Consider the following 20,105-nt stretch of genomic DNA (forward strand, 5'->3'; position numbering starts at 1 on the left):
AGGTGGCAGTGATAGATAATATTCCTTCCTCTGGACACGATCAGTGTTTTGCTGGGCAGGCAAAGCTCTCACGTAAGACGACTGCTTCCTGCCTTGACAATGACTATGTCATCGACTGCTGGACACACAACACTATCTGACAGATCAGATTTGACACTAAGCATCACGTCTATACCAATACTATGTAGTGTGTGTGTGTGTGTGTGTGTGTGTGTGTGTGTGTGTGTGTGTGTGTGTGTGTGTGTAATAACTTAGCGTCGTATCTCAATAAAAGAGCATCAAGCCCAAAGGCCACATCTGTGCAACATTGTCCTCATTACACGCTTAGTCAACCTCATTACCGCACAAGGAAGACTCTTGTGCTACATACTTCAAGGGAGTTGAACACCTTAAGTAATGTCCTGTCATTAATCAAACGACATTAATTGCTACCAAGTGATTAAAAGATATTATCTCACGTCTTCCAGTGGAGGTAACTTACGAGACAATCTATAAAATCCTTGGGGCTCTGCTCAATTCCTCCTTCGGTGGCTGCACCACTGAATATAAATTTCACACCAATATAAAAGGCGATTCAAGCCAAGGGGGACAAGAAGACAAAAAAAGAGAGCATCGCCTTTGGACGCAACGAAGAGAAATCACGCCTCACCATCCTCCTTCCTGACTTGCAAAGTGTCTTAGGGGTCAGAGGAACCCATCACGAATTTGTACTCATAAAAGTTTCTCTATACGGGGGGAAATTTGTTCCCCATTGTTCCCTAATAGGCAATATAAATGCAAATCAAGCCCCGATTCAATGGCCCGGAGTTTAAATAATTGGTTCAACACACGAGGGGAAAAATGATTAAACTTTTAAGTTAAAAGGATGAGGTTAAAAAAAAAGAAAAGGGAAAAGAGTTAATGTGTGAGTTTAATAAGAGAGTTAAAGGATGATGGGGAAGCATTCTTGGCTGGGGTCTGGTCAGGGGAAGATTCATATCCTTCGACCGCAGGAAACTAGAGGAGATTTTAACATTTTCTTTTCTTTCCCTTGAGAAAACAGAGGTAATCTTGCTACAGTTTCTGGAAGCCGATGATTACACACAGGAAGGTTCTGAATCAGGGGAAGCGTCAGTTGCAATGGGGAAGCTTCAGAGTAAATATGTGAACGAACATCGATGTTATTGTGTACGTTCTTGAAGCACTTGTGTGATTTTTCACATGGATCAGGAACTAAGGTAATGAGATCTGGTAAAAGTTGGATCTTTATAATCCGCTGCGAACAAGTGGTGTCTCGCTATAACCAAAGACTGCAAGACTAACAACGATAAAGACTATATATATATATATATATATATATATATATATATATATATATATATATATATATATATATATATATATGACAAACACACCGAAACAAAAGCCTTTTAAAGCCTCTATGACTACACTCCCCTAGTTCGTCTATACATATCGAATCGAAAACACTAATCTTAAAAGACATCGTCTCCAGAAGATCACGAAATCGTCTTTTAAGACGATGACTTCGAGTCGTCGAAGACAAAGCCATCACAAACGTAAAGAAAATAGCTCTATATGAAGTTACGTTTAAAGAATCTTGAAGAGGCAAATGTACCACCTTCACCACACCAGCCAGCTGTTTCTGCCCCCCCAGAGTAATGCACTCCCCCATCCCCTACCCCCACACCCCCCTACGAAAACAAATCATATTTCGAAATAAATTTCGAAGTCTCGGTTCTCTGGTCAGGTGTGGGGGGGGTTGGGAGTCCTGGTCGCGCCGAACAATGCAAGTCCTGGAGACGGTCGGTGCCTTATCTCCAGCCTCATCTTGGGGGAGGTGATGAACTGGAGCGTTTAAAAAAAAGGGGCCCTTAGGGATCGTCTGAGGTCACCCTGACTAATTACTTTTATTACCTTTTCCATTGATCTACTTTCCTCTCTTACATCCATCTTTTCCCCATCTATCGACCCGCCTTACTCTACCCTGTCTCTCTAATTTTCTTGCTGGCCTTCATTACCTCCACTATATACTACTACTCTCTCTCTCTCTCTCTCTCTCTCTCTCTCTCTCTCTCTCTCTCTCTCTCTCTCTCTCTCTCTCTCTCCCACCTCCGTAACCTCCGGCATCAGAGTCGACAATGGTCGGACACGTCGCGTTACGGGTCACGGGTTTTGAAACTTCGCTGTTTCTTGTTCGCTAGTTCTTGCCCGCTGGTTCGTGATGATATATTGGAAGCGAGCGAACCGCATACAAAGATTTGGACCAGCCGAACGGCATAGAGAGAGATTCCTACCAACCTAAAGGCATACACAGAGTCTCGCACCGACCAAATCGCATGCAAAGATTCGCACCGACCAAAACACATGCAAAGATTCGCACCGAACGAACCTTATACAAAGACTCGAACCGAGAGAACTATATGAAAAGATCAGGACGTACTGAATCGCATTTAAAGATTCAGGCAGCTTTCTTAGTCGCTAGGGAACGACTGAATGACGTTAACAACGTCTTCCAAGAACTAATTCACAAATTAGAAAACGGCTATCCACCAACTTTACGTCACAGTTAGATTCGCTCGAAATGAACCGTAGACAAAGATTTGAACCAACCGAACCACATATAAGGATTCATCACCCAACCGAACCAAATACATGGGTTCATCACCCAACCGAACTTTTTACAAAAGATTCACATCGAATGATTCATATTCAGAGAGTCCGGTGGTTCGAACTTGGTGATTCACCAGGTAACGATTCCCAGCGAATGACGTGTGGTCTTTGGTAGTTACCATTTCCCATCCGTCAGCTCAAGGTTGCACGGAACCACGAGTCAAATGTCTCATCACTCATGATTCATACTCGCGTGATTCATCATATTCTGACGAACTAGAGATGATTCACATGAGTTCGGAATGACTCAACGGAGAACGTTTCTATGCGGAACGGTCCGGGTGTTCCGTTTTCTATGGACACACTTTTAACGTCCTGTTATCCTAACATTTGACTTACTGTGGCATTTAGGATTTAGATTATCTCTTTAACGTTGATGGCTCCACAGGCACAAGCAAAAGTCCACATTAAGGCCAGGCCTTTCATAAAGTATAAAAAAAATGTTAACGAGAGAGAGAGAGAGAGAGAGAGAAAAGTTTAAAGAAAATGGGGAAAAATAACCTAAGAGTTTTGCATGGACTGAAAAAAAAAATGCCTTTAAAAAAAAAAAAGGTCAGGTTTGTAGGTATTAAGAGAAGACATGAGAAGGTGAAGAGTTCCAAAGCTTAGCCCTGTAGGAGAAGTAACAGACATCACAACGACCCACACTTGAGTTGCTAAGGGTTATAGAGTAATCATGTTTTGTATACAGTTTGCCCAGTACTGCTTGGTCAAGCTGACGGCGGAGGCACACAAGCAGCCAAGTTCTCTCACCAGAAACTGAAGTAATTTGTTCGTTCGTTTGGTCCTGACGTTACCTCACTGGGGCGAAAAGGCAATTAGGTAAAAAAAAAAAAAAAAAGTATGAAGTGCGTGTTGTGGCAATGAAGATTTCATAATTAGAAAATAATTCAAGACTGATTACTTAAAGGAATGATGTAACAATAATTCTATATAAACATGTAATCAACTTAACTGCTTATTAGTTGAAGCATTAAATAATTCAACCTGGACTTTGTTTTTCGTTTTTGCTATAGGAATCTTTGTTGCAACTAGTTTATCGGCGAATAGAAAGAAACAGACGAAGATTCATATATCAAAAAGAAATGTGGCAGGGAATACAAATAACAATTTGGAAAGATATCAAATACATCAAACGAACAAGAAAATGGAGAGCATTCAGTTAAAACATAAGACAATTTAAAAATCTGTTGTTTCAAACAGATTGATTTAAGATATCAATCAATCAATCGACCGATAAATCAATCAGTTATTAAATATAAATAAAAGAAAATGAGCCGTACAGAATAAATTGTAGTGACAGAAAAACATTAACCTCATGAGTACCACGGTACGACCAACGAGTACTATGGCACGACCCTTGAGCTCTTAAGTACGACCTTTGATCACGATGGTAAGAACCCTGAGCACCACAGTGCAACCTTTGAGCACTATGGTACGACCCTTGATTGAGTACGACGTACGACCCTTGAGTATAACGATATAACCCTTGACCACAACGGTACGACCCTTGAGGGTAAAAGGTAAAATAGGTCAAGCCATCGTAAGCATGACCTCACCGTCGCCCTCATGAGGTTAAGGGACCATAGAAGACCACACCATGGGTCACCAACTCTACCACCAACACCAACCAACCAACCATCACCACCACAGACCACCATCATTCCCAACCTCTGCTATCACCACCAACAATTCTATCACCATTACCACAACACCTAAGGCAGTACCGGGATATGCAGGCATTACTCCAGCACTGAAATAGGTTTTTCGAGTCTATACTCTTAACTTCCAACCCGTTCCAGTAACTTCGAACCCGTTGTAGTATCTTCGAAACTAGTTACTGCAATATCTAACTCGTTCCAGCAACTTTGAACCCGTTCCAGTAACTTCCAACCCGCTTTAGTAACTTCGAACTCGTTACTGTAATATCCGACTAGTTCCAGCAACTTCGAACTCGTGTCAGGACCAGCTTTATCCTTCCTGTTGACAAGACGAGAGGAAGTGCACTTCGGATGACGTGCTTGTCAAAGCTTCGTCTCTCTTCATGAGGCAATGTTTCATCAAACCGAACGCAGAACGGGATATAGACCTTTTGAACGCTGTCGTTCATCTAATGGATATGTGTTAAAAAGAGAGCAAGGGAAAGAGAGAGAAACAACAACGACCTTTCGTTTCCGGTAAGTTAATCTGTGATTCATAAAAAGTCCAAAATACAATAGATGTGTGTAAATAGATGCACCGATCAACACGAAAAAAAGAAATGAAAAAATCAATTTAAAGAAGTTGGAGCGAGGCTCTTCAACAGCACTCGCCAGGCTTCTCCACCCCCGACCTACACAAGGACAATTTCTTTTACTTACAAAAACTTGTCAGGACTGCTAGAGACCGGCAGATGGTCGCCAAGTGATCCCATCTCTCCCCGGGGCAAGACCTGGAATAAAGAAAAAGTACGATCTGAGGCACAGAATAGATTCAAATCCTTCATACGTATACAAAAAAAAAAAGAAGAATACACTACCGTCACTTAGTGATCGTGGACTTCCTTCCCCCCTTGTGAATCAAATACACTCAGACGATCCAAGCCTTTCCCGATGGTCCGCCCTCTTTTTGTGGGTGTCAGGATGTTACCCGGTAACACTACACCGCCCTTGGAACTCTCTACTTTTACTTCCGTCTTCCATACACTACCTCGTTTACCCTATGCTTCCTCAACCACCCCAACCCCAAGTGTCCCGTCCTCTGGTCATTGTCTCTTCCTGCCAACGGTGGGCAGTGAGGCCCTTCTCCATATGGACTCGGGAAGTGCACGATAAAGTGGGTCGGATGGCCGGATATATCTTTGGAGACTACGGCAAGGCCGCAAAGTCTCCCTCTCCCTCCCTCTCTCTCTGTCTCGCTGGTCGTCTTCCCGTTACTTCGGTCGCACGTCCCGAAAGCAGTGCTTGAGGGAGTGAGGCAAACGCTGAAGAGGTGGCGAGGAAGAGAAGGGTTATGTAATGGCCTAATGTGTACTTACCAGTCTGTGATTACCTATTTGTACGGTATGAGGAGGGAGGAGTTTTACACTCGTGGGACCCCATCTGTGGGTGAGTCTCTCTCTCTCTCTCTCTCTCTCTCTCTCTCTCTCTCTCTCTCTCTCTCTCTCTCTCTCTCTCTCTCTGCCGCCCTCGTCCAGAGAACAAACTCTCCTGCCAGATCTATCCCCATAACACGTTACCACAACCTGCACCAACTAACCAGAAACCTCCACCAGGCAGGTCTCACTTGGCAAACATGCCTGTGGCCTCCTCCACACCACCACGGCAGCACTCGACACCCCATCGCCAAGATTCGTAGCTTAGCATCACCGTCTTTTCACCACGAAAACTAGGTTACCCTGAGGTGGGGGGACGGAGGACTGCCTTCTCCGTCAGCGCCTGCTGTAACAGCACAGCATTCTCATGGTACCTTACCCTTGCTGGAGTTATACATGCCTTACTGTCTTCGTAGTCTATCCTGTAAAATAACTCCTATGTGTTCTTTCCTTCTCTCTCAGATATTCTATTAGGTTTGTTACGCCATCGTATGTTATTTTACTCAGTTACTCCATCATCTCTTCTATACTCCTGTTATCCTTGCCTTTTCTCAATACCTTCTCGTCACTATGCAGACATAAGCTTCGTTACTGCATGTTATCTTCAGTAAACTATCAAGCAACATCTGGTTAGGTTGTTCCGAATGCATGTAACGTTGTTTTCCCAAACAATTGTATGCACATTTATTGGCTTATTTAGTAGAGAATAAACCGCAGGGGCTTCCACGTAACAGCTGAGTCGCGTGACACAGCTGATCGGTCGTCCGTGTGTGTGTGTGTGTGTGTGTGTGCGCAGCTGCGTGTGTCAATGGCGCCATCACGGATGCAATCTCGAGCCGCTCGCCTCCTTGTGGACTCTCTTTTTAACGTTTCCCGCCAGATTTATGGCCTTTTGATACTTCCACTCCGGACAGTTCTGATTCTGGTAATCATGGGTTTGGCGGCGGTGATGAAAAGGCTGTCTGGTTTATAAAAGTCCTGTTGGCGGCGCTGTCACGGAGCTTCGTTGTCTCTTAGGCTCATAGTTTAACGCTAGGCAACGACCCCTCCAGCCTCGTATACTCTTATAAAAGATGAGTGGAGACGTCAAGAGGAATGTCTCTGCTGGGTTGGACTCGTTTTCTGTGAGGGTTTTACGCACCGTTATTTACAGTCTTATAAAAGGATCGTAAATCAGTACAGAAATCTGGACATAAATGCATTCACGAAACAATGACCGCATTTGCTAGTCTCAAGGACCCACGTGCAGAAGTTGGTGTGACGCACAGAAAGTTCTGTATTTAATGACTTCTAGTCGCGTTATCTCAGTTTCTGTAAAATGACTGAAAAAAAGAAGAATGAATTCCCCGAACGAAGACGACTCAGATCCGGCTCTTCAATTTATTGCGGACACACAAGACCTTTCAGGAGAGTGGCGTATGATGAAAACATTGTAGATAGAATCAAAGGTCAAACGTTGAGCACGACGTTACGACCCTTGAGCACGACGTTACGACCCTTGAACACAACGTTACGACGACCCTTGAACACGACGGTACGACCCTTGAGCACGACGGTACGACAGCTTCACTGAGACTATCTGGTCTCTGACCTGACCCTTATGGGGTATAACACCATTTCATACCCCAATGGTCACACCGTCCTGCTCAAGGGTCGTACCGTCGTGCTTATGGGTCGTATAATGTTACTCAAGGGTCGTGGCGTCGTGCTCAAGGGTCGCATCACGTTGCTCAAGGGTCGTGGCGTCGTGCTCAGGGGGTCTCGGGGCTACGTAAGGCAAAGCTTTCCATCAGTGTCACGAGGCGCAACCACCACACGAGCCATCATGATCTGCAAGAATGCGAGCTAACAGAAAACGGAGAGCGATGTAATATTTATGGGCTCTGGTGCGTCTGGGGCGTTGGTCTGGCCTGTGATTACCATGTCATTGTGAGGCGATTCATAGTCCACTGGAGAGGGTTATCTACAGCTTTCTAATCCTCCCTTCCCCATCTCTCCTCCCCCCCGCCTTCCTCTGCTATCTCTCCTCCATCCCTTTGACTATCACTTCTAATGAAAAATTAGACAAAAGTGTGTGTAGACCTTGCCTCGCCTCGCCTTACGGATTGAATAGTGGTATCTGATGAAGGAAGGCTATTCTGATGCTTGGTGAGTCAGTGGGATTCATCTGCGCGAACGAGGAGGAGGAGGAGGAGGGAGGGGATTTCTGCCTTGTTTAATTCGCAACTCCGGATTTATCAAAGAGCCGCGGTGAGACAGTCCAATATTTACACTCGCCTTGGACTCCTCACACTCGAAGCAAAACCCGATGCATTTTGCAGATAGTTTTGCACGACTCTTTTGCACGAATAGAAATGATTCATTTTCCTTTTCTCCTTTTTTTTTTTGCGTGTTTTTACGCCGAGTCTGGCACAATTATCTCGAACATTGCTTCGCTTCATTTTGTTGCTCTTCTGTTTTAGTTCTGTGTGTGGTGAGAAGAGTGAACATGGGAGAGAGAGAGAGAGAGAGAGAGAGAGAGAGAGAGAGAGAGAGAGAGAGAGAGAGAGAGAGAGAGAGAGAGAGAGGACTCGTTTGATGCATTTCCATTTCAGAAAATGAGGATGATAGATCTCTTCAATTGACCATCATTATCATCATTATCATTATATCATTATTATTGTTATCATTATCATGATTATTGTTACTAGTAGTATTAATAATGCTGTTATCATCGTTAATATTACTATTACTGTTATAGTTATTATTTCTATTATCATTTACGTATGGTCGTGTCCTTTGTGAAAATCGTGTAAACAAAGTGATTTCCTATGCTAGTTATATAATGGTGGTGATAATGGTGGTGATAATGGTGGTGATAATGGTGGTGATAATGGTGGTGATAGTGGTGGTGATAATGGTGGTGATAACACTGTTGGTGATGCTGGTGATGATGATAATGGCTGTCCTGGCGTTGGTGATAATGATGATGACGTGATGACTGAACGACTGTTAAGGATAATGATGAGTCTTGGTTGATGGTGGCGATGGTGATGGGAGATGGTTGTAGCAACGTGCATGGTGGTGTGGGTGGTAGGAATAGTCTGGTGGTGATGGTACAGATGGTTGCTTAGGGGCAGTGATGGTGATGATGATGATGTGACAATGAAGTGATGTTGAGGACGACGATGAAGACTAAGGGGTTCACCATCCACAGTCACCTAGACGACTCTTGTCGATCGTAAAATGATGACATCACCAGAAAGCTCATTTCGCAAAGGGTCATCTTCAACCTCCATCCTCCGGGAGCATTACTCTTTGAGCTGGTCCATTGTACGCAATGTTCCGTGGCTTCACTAAGTTTGAAAACCTTTGATATGATCCAATCACACAAATTCGACTCTCTATTTTCCTATATTTTCCTATAGGTTCCATCATTCCATAACACATTTCTTTCTATTTTCTTTCGTATAAGACTCTAACTACAGGAACCGCCTCACTTAACAAGGCTTAACCATTTCTATTAATGGAAATTCCACCAACTAAATCTTGAAAATGAGAAAAAAAATATATACATACATACATTTCATCCGAAATACGATTCACAGAAATCTCTTCCGATTCATGGCAAAAAAAAAATATATATATATATATATATATATCCAATTCATAATTCTGAGAAATCTTATTAATCTTGAAATTCCCTTTTTTTCCCCCTTTTAGGTAAGTACCCGATGGACAGGCCAGATGGTAAGGAGGTCATCATTCACAGAGTGAGTACCATATACACGTTCCAAGTATTACATTCTCACACACAAGACTCTTTGGTGATGGGAACCTAAAGCCACTGGCAGAATATCCTGTTTCATTTTTGGTTAAGTCGTTTGATCTACTATTCATAGAGATGTGTATATAGTACCATATCATTTATACATTCATGACTTGTGTTTACCAAGAGGCTGGAATACTGACGTTAGGATCTTTGATCTCCCAGTGAAGATAATCTTACCTCTGTCAAGGAGAGAGAGAAAAACAAAAGAGGGTCTCCTCCCTCCCTTGTCAAGTGAGATTATGTTCTTCTGAAAAGACGAAGGAAAAATTCCGACACTGTGAAGATTCTCAGCTTGATTGCGTCATATAGCTCATCTCTCCGTGAGATTGAGCAGAATTTAAGAAAAAAAAAATAATAATTTCCAGCGTCACTTTCCTCGACGGCATATTCCCAGAGGCGTCACGCCACAGTCTACTCCATCAGCGAATGGGTTACGATACTCTTGTCTCTCCATCCCTTGAAATCAAACACTGGGATCTAGACGGCAAAAGCCAGCCTTGGGGTACCCATAGAACAATCCACTTTTTTTCCATTTTGTTACGACATCCTTTGTTCGTGAGGTATCAGCGGATCTTGGCACGGGATCATCAGAGCGCCAGACCGCGACCTTGCGAAATAAGACAAATTAGCTTTATTCTGAGATAGTGAGGACCCCGGGGTCATGTTATCTTTTTTTTTTTTATCGGGGCACACGCTTGGCTCTTCTGATCCAGGCTGGTAGAGTGGAAGAGGTGGATGGTTGGTTGGCTGGCTAGATGGTTAGTTGGTCCGACAGGTAAGGTGTCTGTCTAGCTCAGGAAGTAACTGACTACGCAGTTGAGTGGTTATGTATCTGACTGGCTAGTGGACTGGATGAATGTCTAGGGAGGGTTAGTGGAGAAGTCGACGACTGGCATCTACGCTGCGTGAATGAGATGGTCGAATTCTCCTAATTGATAGATCCTTAGATGCCTCTATCTATCATTACTCACTCCACTTTCTTCACGAACTACCATAATGAGCCACCTGGACCGAATTACTTCCCCGTAACCAGGAAAGTACCACGCCATCGTTAGAACTAACAATGCTGTTTTGTTAATTCTTTTGCTAATCGAGGAGGGCAAATACAGACCATTATGTAACCGCCTGCCCAGGATTTAGTGTTGCAAAGTGAGGTATCATTGCCTACTTGGGGTTAGTCTATGGTGTAGAGGGGTCCAGAGTTGTAAGTTATGGACTGGATGTTAGATGTGACCATTGATGTTATAGAGAGAAATTTTGAGGGTGAAATTCTAGAGCGTCAAAGGCTTGCATCTAGCCCCTTTAAGTATGAAGGTACGAGTCCTTGAGTACGACGGTACGACCCTTGGGCATGATGGCATAAATTTATAGACCTGACCCTTTGTAGTCAGGTTAAAAGCCAGGAAACCATACCCAAGGGTCGTACTATCGTGCTCCAGGACCGTACCGTCGCGCTCGAAGGTCGTGGAAACACGTACCATATCTACAATGACGGATGTTTCTGAGAAGCTGTCACTGACATGACCATCATTCTACGTTGCCTCAATCATTTATATAAGCAAATGTTTACGTAAGACTGATGTTTGTGTTCCTGTGCTCAGGGGGAGAGGAGGGGGAAGCACCAGTTCCCGCCACAACACAGTTCGTAATGGGGGAGCGGGAGGCTGTTCGGGGGTCCCTACAGTGTTGCCAGGAGGACTCCTGACACTGTTGCCAGATCCACGTCCTCTCCGCCACAACATTTACCTTGTCACTTCTCTTCGACTGTCGGTCGCTCTGGGTTCTCTCTTTTTAGGGGTTTGGAAGCAGTGTGGTCAGGAGGATGGTTAGCACTGTACGGGTGCCGCAGGAGCAGTGAGGTCTGTCAAGGGGCACGGGTGTGTTTAAACAGCTGCTCCTCATGATAGTATGTGTACAGAGTCAAGCATGAATGGAGTGTGTGTGTGTGTGTGTGTGTGTGTGTGTGTGTGTGTGTGTGTGTGTGTGTGTGTGTGTGTGTACCACCCTGGTGTCTTACATAAACGGCCGCAACTGTATACAAATAAGCCTGTTTTGCCAACCGGATTGCAAATGTGTCTCTGTCTACATATCTATGAAGACAGGTACATATGTATATCCCTATGACTCGGGCCAACACGACATAATACGATCCTACAGACGTATATGGACTTCAACCAATTTGAGTGTATGCACAAGCAAGATCGCTGAACAGGGAAATCAAGCTGCTCCCCACAATTTCTTTTCGATCGCAAAACCTGAATCAGGCTACGTGTATATGGCGGTGGTCAAGGACGCTTCATAAAGGCTTCCCTTCAAGACGCTGACAGATGAGCTCACCTGTAAGCGTCACACTGATAGCCTGCTCAGCAAAACTTTGGTAGTTATAGCCTGGTGTTGAAAGGCGCTATCTTCACCCCAATTTCAAAGGTTTGAGCTATACTGTGTCTTCCTGTCTGCATTCGTCCGTGTCTACCTGTCTGTCTCCCTGTCTGTCTGTCTTTCTCTCTGTCTGTCTATCTGCCTGTGCCACTAGTCAGTTTCATACTCCTCGATTCCCAACATTTCGCACAGAAAACCCTTGGGGCCGAATTATCAAAGCAGTTGCACACTCGAGTTTTGCAAATGTTGAAAGAGAAATGACGAGCTAAAAAAAGCCCAACTCACTCTCTCTGTCTCTCTCTCTCTTAGTATACACACTTTCACGAGACATTACCTAACAAACATGTAAGAAGCATATAGGGATGTATGTACAGAAATGAACAGATTAATAAATATGGGCATTGAGAAAGATATATTATGCTAAGAACGAAGAATTACACCAGTCAACAAAGACCTCGCATTATACATTATACATTATACATATCACTGACTGGTTGGTAAGGTTATTTAATGTATGTATGACTCATGGTGAGGTGCCTGAGGATTGGCGGAATGCGTGCACAGTGCCATTGTACAAAGGCAAAGGGGATAAGAGTGAGTGCTCAAATTACAGAGGTATAAGTTTGTTGAGTATTCCTGGTAAATTATATGGGAGGGTATTGATTGAGAGGGTGAAGGCATGTACAGAGCATCAGATTGGGGAAGAGCAGTGTGGTTTCAGAAGTGGTAGAGGATATATATATATTTCATTTTCTTTCATGAGTCAGCGAGGAAGCGTCAGAAACAAACGAAAAGAGGCCGCATCCGCTCACATCCATTCTCTGTCATGTGTAATGCACTGAAACCACAGCTCCCTATCCACAACCAAGCCCTACAGACCTCTCCATGGTTTACTCCAGACGCTTCGCATGCCCTGGTTAAATCCACAGGCCGCAGGTCGACCCTAGTACACCACATCGTTCCATTTCACTCCATCTTCTATACTTGTGTATGTCCCTCTTTTTAAGCCAGGTATTCCCAGTCACTAGTCCCATTTCAGCACACAACTCCAAAAGCTGTTCACCATTTCCAGTGACAATAGCGAATACCCAATGCCTCTCAGTATACCTTCAATTGCCACATCACTCACCTTCGCATTCAAATTACCCATCACTAATATCTGGCCTCTTGCATCAACACTGCCGACACTGTCACTCACCTGGTCCCAAAACATTTGTCTCTCATGATCTTTCTTCTCATGACCAGGTACATAGACACTAAAAATCACCCTTATCTCACCATCCACTTTCATTTTGATCCACAACAGTTTGGAATTCAGTTTCTTTCACCCCTTCACACACTCCCACAACTACTGCTTCAGGAATAGTGCTACTCCTTCCTTAGCTCTTGGCCTCTCACCAACCCCTGACTTAACGTCTAAGACATTTCCAAATCATTCTCCCATTTACCTTTGAAGTACGTTTCACTCAGAGCCAAAACATTCACGTTTCTTTCCTTACACATACTACCCATCTCCCCTCTCCTCTCATCTTTGTTATATCCGCACGTATTTAGACACCCTAGCCTGAGTATCTGAGGAGGTTAAGGACTCTCTGCTTGGCTCCTACTTCTGCTTCACCTTTTCGAAACCGCAATTTGAGAAAGGGAGGCTTTCCAGCCCCCCGCCCCCACCCTCTTTGGTTGCCTTCTACGACACGCAGAGAATACGGAGGTAGAATTCGTTCCTCTTTACCTCAGGGATAATATTACATATATATATATATATATATATATATAGATAGATAGATAGATAGATAGATAGATAGATAGATAGATAGATAGATAGAGAGATAGATAGATAGATAGTTAGATAGATAGATAGATAGATAGATAGATAGATAATGACAGACGAAATTACGCACGGTTAGTTAGAAACTTACATAATCCGTTCTCGCCTTCTATATTCGGTCCATTGTATCAAAATGTAATCAATAAAAACAATCTCCGTGAAATTAACACAAAAGCCAGCCTGACGGCATCTTAATTAATCCACACAAGATCAGAAGTGCTCGATATCCAATTACATTTTTTTTGCCAAATACATCAGAGGCGCGTGTATACAACAGTCTGGCATTTATATCCCTATAGTAGCGTCTCTAATCCTCACGAGAACACACGAAAACAACTTGACAACTTAATCTTTATTAAAGGATCATAAACACTGAGAGGCAATCACACCTACCGCGCCAGCTCCCACGCCTCACAGACACAAGTACTCCCACTATGGATGAGAAATTCCAAAGTTACAGAGGCTTGAACTATCACACACACACACACACACACACACACACACACGAGATCCTCAACCTTACGTAATTATCGGAGCTGTGGCGCCTGGCAAAATTATAGGCAAACAAAGTAACGGGGTTGCGTAAGGCGACACCGCCACTGCTCAGCTCCCAGCCAGCAGCAGCGGCGTAGCGAGCGCTAAGGATGATGTTCCCAAACGATATAGTGAGGATATTCCTACGAGGTGGTTTTACGTCTCGGGAGGATAAAAAAAGAAGGTATTTTTCTTTTTTTTGGTCTCTAATCTATAAACTGGTTGGGGCTGATTGCTATTACTTCCAACAAGACTTGCAAAATCATCCTTGAAAATATCTTTATTACTCGACGATATTCGATGTTTTATTAAACGTGTAAATGAATGTGGAGAAGGCATGCGAATGGCTACCCTTACCCCCATTTATTTTTTTTTTCACATAATCTTCACAGAGAGACCTGAACATTACGCTATTATTCCAGGCGTTAAGTAAGGAATGATAAGTATGCCTTACATATTGTTTCCAGGGACTGGGCTGAGTCTGCTCCCCCTGGATATCACCTTCCTGCAGTGGGAAACATCTCGGTAAATATAGGAAAAAGAGACGTGGATATATTTTCGATGCGGCTTCGAGCGTAAGGCCGTTACAACAAGTCTCAGCAAGTATCAGTAACGAGACCAGTTCCCTTGCTTGGCCCAATGTTGATTCTCATATGAAATTACATCATCAAACACAAAGGCGAGTCGGGGTAAATATACAGTGCAAACATACCCCTTATAGAGTCGGATCACCACAGATCAAAACTAATCAAGTCTTCTCCACCAGACTGAGCACGAAAGAGGCCGCGAAGCGGGCGCGATCGGGCAAATTAACACAGGTATCGTATCCCTCGATCTACACCTGTTGCCTTTAAGCCCTCCACTTCGACGTCAGCACCAGAGGGTCTATAAGCCTCTCTCTCTCTGATGGTCCTTAACCATATACCCATCTCTGAACCGCCCCGTGCATATAGCCGCCTAAGAGATCGGTGATGGGACGAGGGGAGATGATCATAATGGACTACAAGCGACTCTCCCATAAGGCTGAACACTTAAAACGAATGATAGAGAACTGATCATAAGGTGCGGAAGACTAGAAGGGACATATGCTAAAGATAATGTATACGGGAGGCGTCTGTGCAGCCATCTGGAGACGAATGGGGCCGTTCGTGAGGAGGCGAAGGTCTCGACTTGTGTTCTTCAGAGATCCTATGGCATCGTCAGTCCTACGTGAGGTCTCGTTTGCTACCCATCTCCCCTCTCCTCTCATCTTTGTTATATCCGCACGTATTTAGACACCCTAGCCTGAGTATCTGAGGAGGTTAAGGACTCTCTGCTTGGCTCCTACTTCTGCTTCACCTTTTCGAAACCGCAATTTGAGAAAGGGAGGCTTTCCAGCCCCCCGCCCCCACCCTCTTTGGTTGCCTTCTACGACACGCAGAGAATACGGAGGTAGAATTCGTTCTTCTTTACCTCAGGGATAATATTACATATATATATATATATATATATATATATATATATATATATATATATATATATATATATAGATAGATAGATAGATAGATAGATAGATAGATAGATAGATAGATAGATAGATAGATAGATAATGACAGACGAAATTACGCACGGTTAGTTAGAAACTTACATAATCCGTTCTCGCCTTCTATATTCGGTCCATTGTATCAAAATGTAATCAATAAAAACAATCTCCGTGAAATTAACACAAAAGCCAGCCTGACGGCATCTTAATTAATCCACACAAGATCAGAAGTGCTCGATATCCAATTACATTTTTTTTGCCAAATACATCAGAGGCGCGTGTATACAACAGTCTGGCATTTATATCCCTATAGTAGCGTCTCTAATCCTCACGAGAACACACGAAAACAACTTGACAACTTAATCTTTATTAAAGGATCATAAACACTGAGAGGCAATCACACCTACCGCGCCAGCTCCCACGCCTCACGGACACAAGTACTCCCACTATGGATGAGAAATTCCAAAGTTACAGAGGCTTGAACTATCACACACACACACACACACACACACACACACACACACACGAGATCCTCAACCTTACGTAATTATCGGAGCTGTGGCGCCTGGCAAAATTATAGGCAAACAAAGTAACGGGGTTGCGTAAGGCGACACCGCCACTGCTCAGCTCCCAGCCAGCAGCAGCGGCGTAGCGAGCGCTAAGGATGATGTTCCCAAACGATATAGTGAGGATATTCCTACGAGGTGGTTTTACGTCTCGGGAGGATAAAAAAAGAAGGTATTTTTCTTTTTTTTGGTCTCTAATCTATAAACTGGTTGGGGCTGATTGCTATTACTTCCAACAAGACTTGCAAAATCATCCTTGAAAATATCTTTATTACTCGACGATATTCGATGTTTTATTAAACGTGTAAATGAATGTGGAGAAGGCATGCGAATGGCTACCCTTACCCCCCATTTATTTTTTTTTTCCACATAATCTTCACAGAGAGACCTGAACATTACGCTATTATTCCAGGCGTTAAGTAGGAATGATAAGTATGCCTTACATATTGTTTCCAGGGACTGGGCTGTGTCTGCTGCCCCTGGATATCACCTTCCTGCAGTGGGAAACATCTCGGTAAATATAGGAAAAAGAGACGTGGATATATTTTCGATGCGGCTTCGAGCGTAAGGCCGTTACAACGAGTCTCAGCAAGTATCAGTAACGAGACCAGTTCCCTTGCTTGGCCCAATGTTGATTCTCATATGAAATTACATCATCAAACACAAAGGCGAGTCGGGGTAAATATACAGTGCAAACATACCCCTTATAGAGTCGGATCACCACAGATCAAAACTAATCAAGTCTTCTCCACCAGACTGAGCACGAAAGAGGCCGCGAAGCGGGCGCGATCGGGCAAATTAACACAGGTATCGTATCCCTCGATCTACACCTGTTGCCTTTAAGCCCTCCACTTCGACGTCAGCACCAGAGGGTCTATAAGCCTCTCTCTCTCTGATGGTCCTTAACCATATACCCATCTCTGAACCGCCCCGTGCATATAGCCGCCTAAGAGATCGGTGATGGGACGAGGGGAGATGATCATAATGGACTACAAGCGACTCTCCCATAAGGCTGAACACTTAAAACGAATGATAGAGAACTGATCATAAGGTGCGGAAGACTAGAAGGGACATATGCTAAAGATAATGTATACGGGAGGCGTCTGTGCAGCCATCTGGAGACGAATGGGGCCGTTCGTGAGGAGGCGAAGGTCTCGACTTGTGTTCTTCAGAGATCCTATGGCATCGTCAGTCCTACGTGAGGTCTCGTTTGCTATTTAGATGTTATCGTGCAGGAGTGGACTGCCTCCTAGAATGTGTGGGCTGTCGTGTGTATCACGAATGGATGCGGTGTGTAGTTCGAGGGTTCACTCGGGCTCGACCGAAGCTTCGAACAACCTGGGGTTCCACAGTCACAAGGACATGGACAGCTATAGAGAAGATACGAGGGTTTTACAGACGAAGGTGTGAAGTTTATTTCATTTTATCAAAAAAAAATTAAAAAGAGAAAGACTCGGCGGACATTGAGGTTTCCCAACGACCGATGAGCAAAGAAAAAGTACGAAAGTAATGATACGATCGACCATTTACATTGATTTGGCTCTGCTTACGGTGGCCACGGAGAAATACAACTTACGGTGTGGAATCATAAGGCGGAGAATAGCTGTACGAGTCATGACGATATCATCTGGATTAGGCTCAGCTGGAAGGATCAAAACAATGGGTGATGCAACACATGACTGGCTCGACGCAGACCTCGGGTCGTGGGGAGGAGGGGGGAAATGATGGGGAGGAGGGTGGGGTTGGGGGGGTAGATAGATGGGGAGGAGGGTGGGAGAGTCGGGGAAGTGGGGAGAAGGAATGGGGGAGGAGGGGGGAGGGATGGTAGGTTCTTAGGGTAGACCTGGAGAGAGAGAGAGAGAGAGAGAGAGAGAGAGAGAGAGAGAGAGAGAGAGAGAGAGAGAGAGAGAGAGAGAGAGAGAGAATACTGAGAATTTTCGTCATTCTTAAAATCTAAGTCTAACTCTTTTTTTTCTAAACTGCCTAGATTTTTCTAAACGACTCTCATTTCTCGAAGTCCACACAAAAAAAAAAGATAAAAAAGATCATAACAACACCAGAAATCGTCAGGTCGCCGTCCATAAGCTTCACTCCTGTTGTCACTGCTAACACACATGTTGCATGCAATACGAAAATCCGTAGGTAGGGGAGGAGACAAGGTATCTTGCATGCACTGTATTCTATCAAAAATCTAATTCTATCAAAATCTTAAATTCTATCAAAAATCTAATTCCGTCAAAATTTTAATTCCATCAAAAATTCAATTCCATCAAAAATCTTTAAGCCATAGAAATATTAATTATATAAAAAAAATCTGATTCCATCAAAAATTCTAATTCATCAAAAATTCTAAATCTATCAAAAATTCAGAGTCTATCAAAAAAAAAAGAAAGATCTCTAATAAGATTTTTTCGAGACAAGTCATATTTTAAAATTTCCTGGTTTAAAATTTCGTGGTTTAAAATTTCCTGGTTTAAAATTTCCTGGTTTAAAATTTCCTGGTTTAAAATTTCCTAGTTTAAAATTTCCTGGTTTAAAATTTCCTAGTTTAAAATTTCCTGGTTTAAAATTTCCTAGTTTAAAATTTCCTGGTTTAAAATTTCCTAGTTTAAAATTTCCTGGTTTAAAATTTCCCGATGGTGGCCGAAGCGGTGGATCAGCATTGCTCCATGAGAGCTGAGCCTCATTAACATACCTTTTATGTAGTCACCTGTGGGAGGTCCTGGGTAATTATTCATAATTTGGTAATCGCACTACCACAGTTGGCCATAATTTGGGAGGCTGATGCAAGCCATTACGACCCATATTGCCGAGGTAATTGCAGGTCAGAGTGGCAGTTCAGTCATTAGCCTTGCTCGTTTACTCGTTCGTACCCCCACGGGACAAAAAGTAATTGTTGTTTGACCCATTACTGTTAATTTTCACTGTTTTAACACGCAGTCCGGATCTGCGCCAGGGTTCATTAGCTAGGGAAAAGCCATCGAGACGCAGTTTAGTATGCAAGAATGGCTTTGCTTTCCTCTCTCTCTCTCTCTCTCTCTCTCTCTCTCTCTCTCTCTCTCTCTCTCTCTCTCTCTCTCTCTCCATTTCTTGGGAATAATTGACGTACAGAACTGTAATTTCAAGTGAGGATGAATCAACTAATGATGTGAGTACTGGAAAGACTCAAGTCATTCTCGAATATCTATCGAGTTGTCAGCGAGTCCTGAGAGAGAGAGAGAGAGAGAGAGAGAGAGAGAGAGAGAGAGAGAGAGAGAGAGAGAGAGAGAGAGAAGGATCACTAGTGACCTAACCACAGTATATACTTATACTTTGTCTTGTTACTCTCTATATAAAAAGCTTCATATTCCTCACGGTAAAGAACATTCCGTTACGAAGACCTGCTATGACCTGCCCCTGGTGGTGCACAGCAGGACTTTGTACTTCTCGAAGAGGCCTTCTGTGCGTGTGTGACTCGAGTCTAAATATCAATATGAGAGACATTTACTCTGCCATAGACTTCGAGGGCAGTACGTCCAGACACTGTCCATGACATGGAAGCCGTTGTGAACACTGCTGCTTATAAAGAAACGGTTTTCCAGGAGAAGCCTAAAGAATAAATTGAGTTAAAGACAAGGTTTTCCAGGAGAAGCCTAAAGAAAAAACTGAGTTAAAAGACAAGGTTTTCCAGGAGAAGCCTAAAGAAAAAACTGAGTTAAAAGACAAGGTTTTCTAGGAGAAGC

At 43.5% G+C, this 20,105-nt stretch overlaps 1 protein-coding gene and 1 long non-coding RNA gene across 2 annotated transcripts in view; one reads left to right on the forward strand and one right to left on the reverse strand.

The window, feature by feature from the left end:
• The window catches only part of LOC139761899 (uncharacterized), a 177,782-nt gene extending 171,370 nt beyond the window's left edge, over positions 1 to 6,412 (reverse strand). Inside the window, exon 1 of the long non-coding RNA XR_011715635.1 lies at positions 5,031 to 6,412. This is a non-coding gene — a long non-coding RNA (uncharacterized lncRNA). The remainder of the gene's footprint in view (positions 1 to 5,030) is intronic.
• The window catches only part of LOC139761898 (uncharacterized), a 329,651-nt gene that overhangs the window by 83,784 nt on the left and 225,762 nt on the right, over positions 1 to 20,105 (forward strand). The window lies entirely within an intron of this gene.

This window comes from Panulirus ornatus, chromosome 42 (genome assembly GCF_036320965.1).
Source record: "Panulirus ornatus isolate Po-2019 chromosome 42, ASM3632096v1, whole genome shotgun sequence".
In the NCBI taxonomy this organism is placed as follows: Eukaryota; Metazoa; Arthropoda; class Malacostraca; order Decapoda; family Palinuridae; genus Panulirus; species Panulirus ornatus.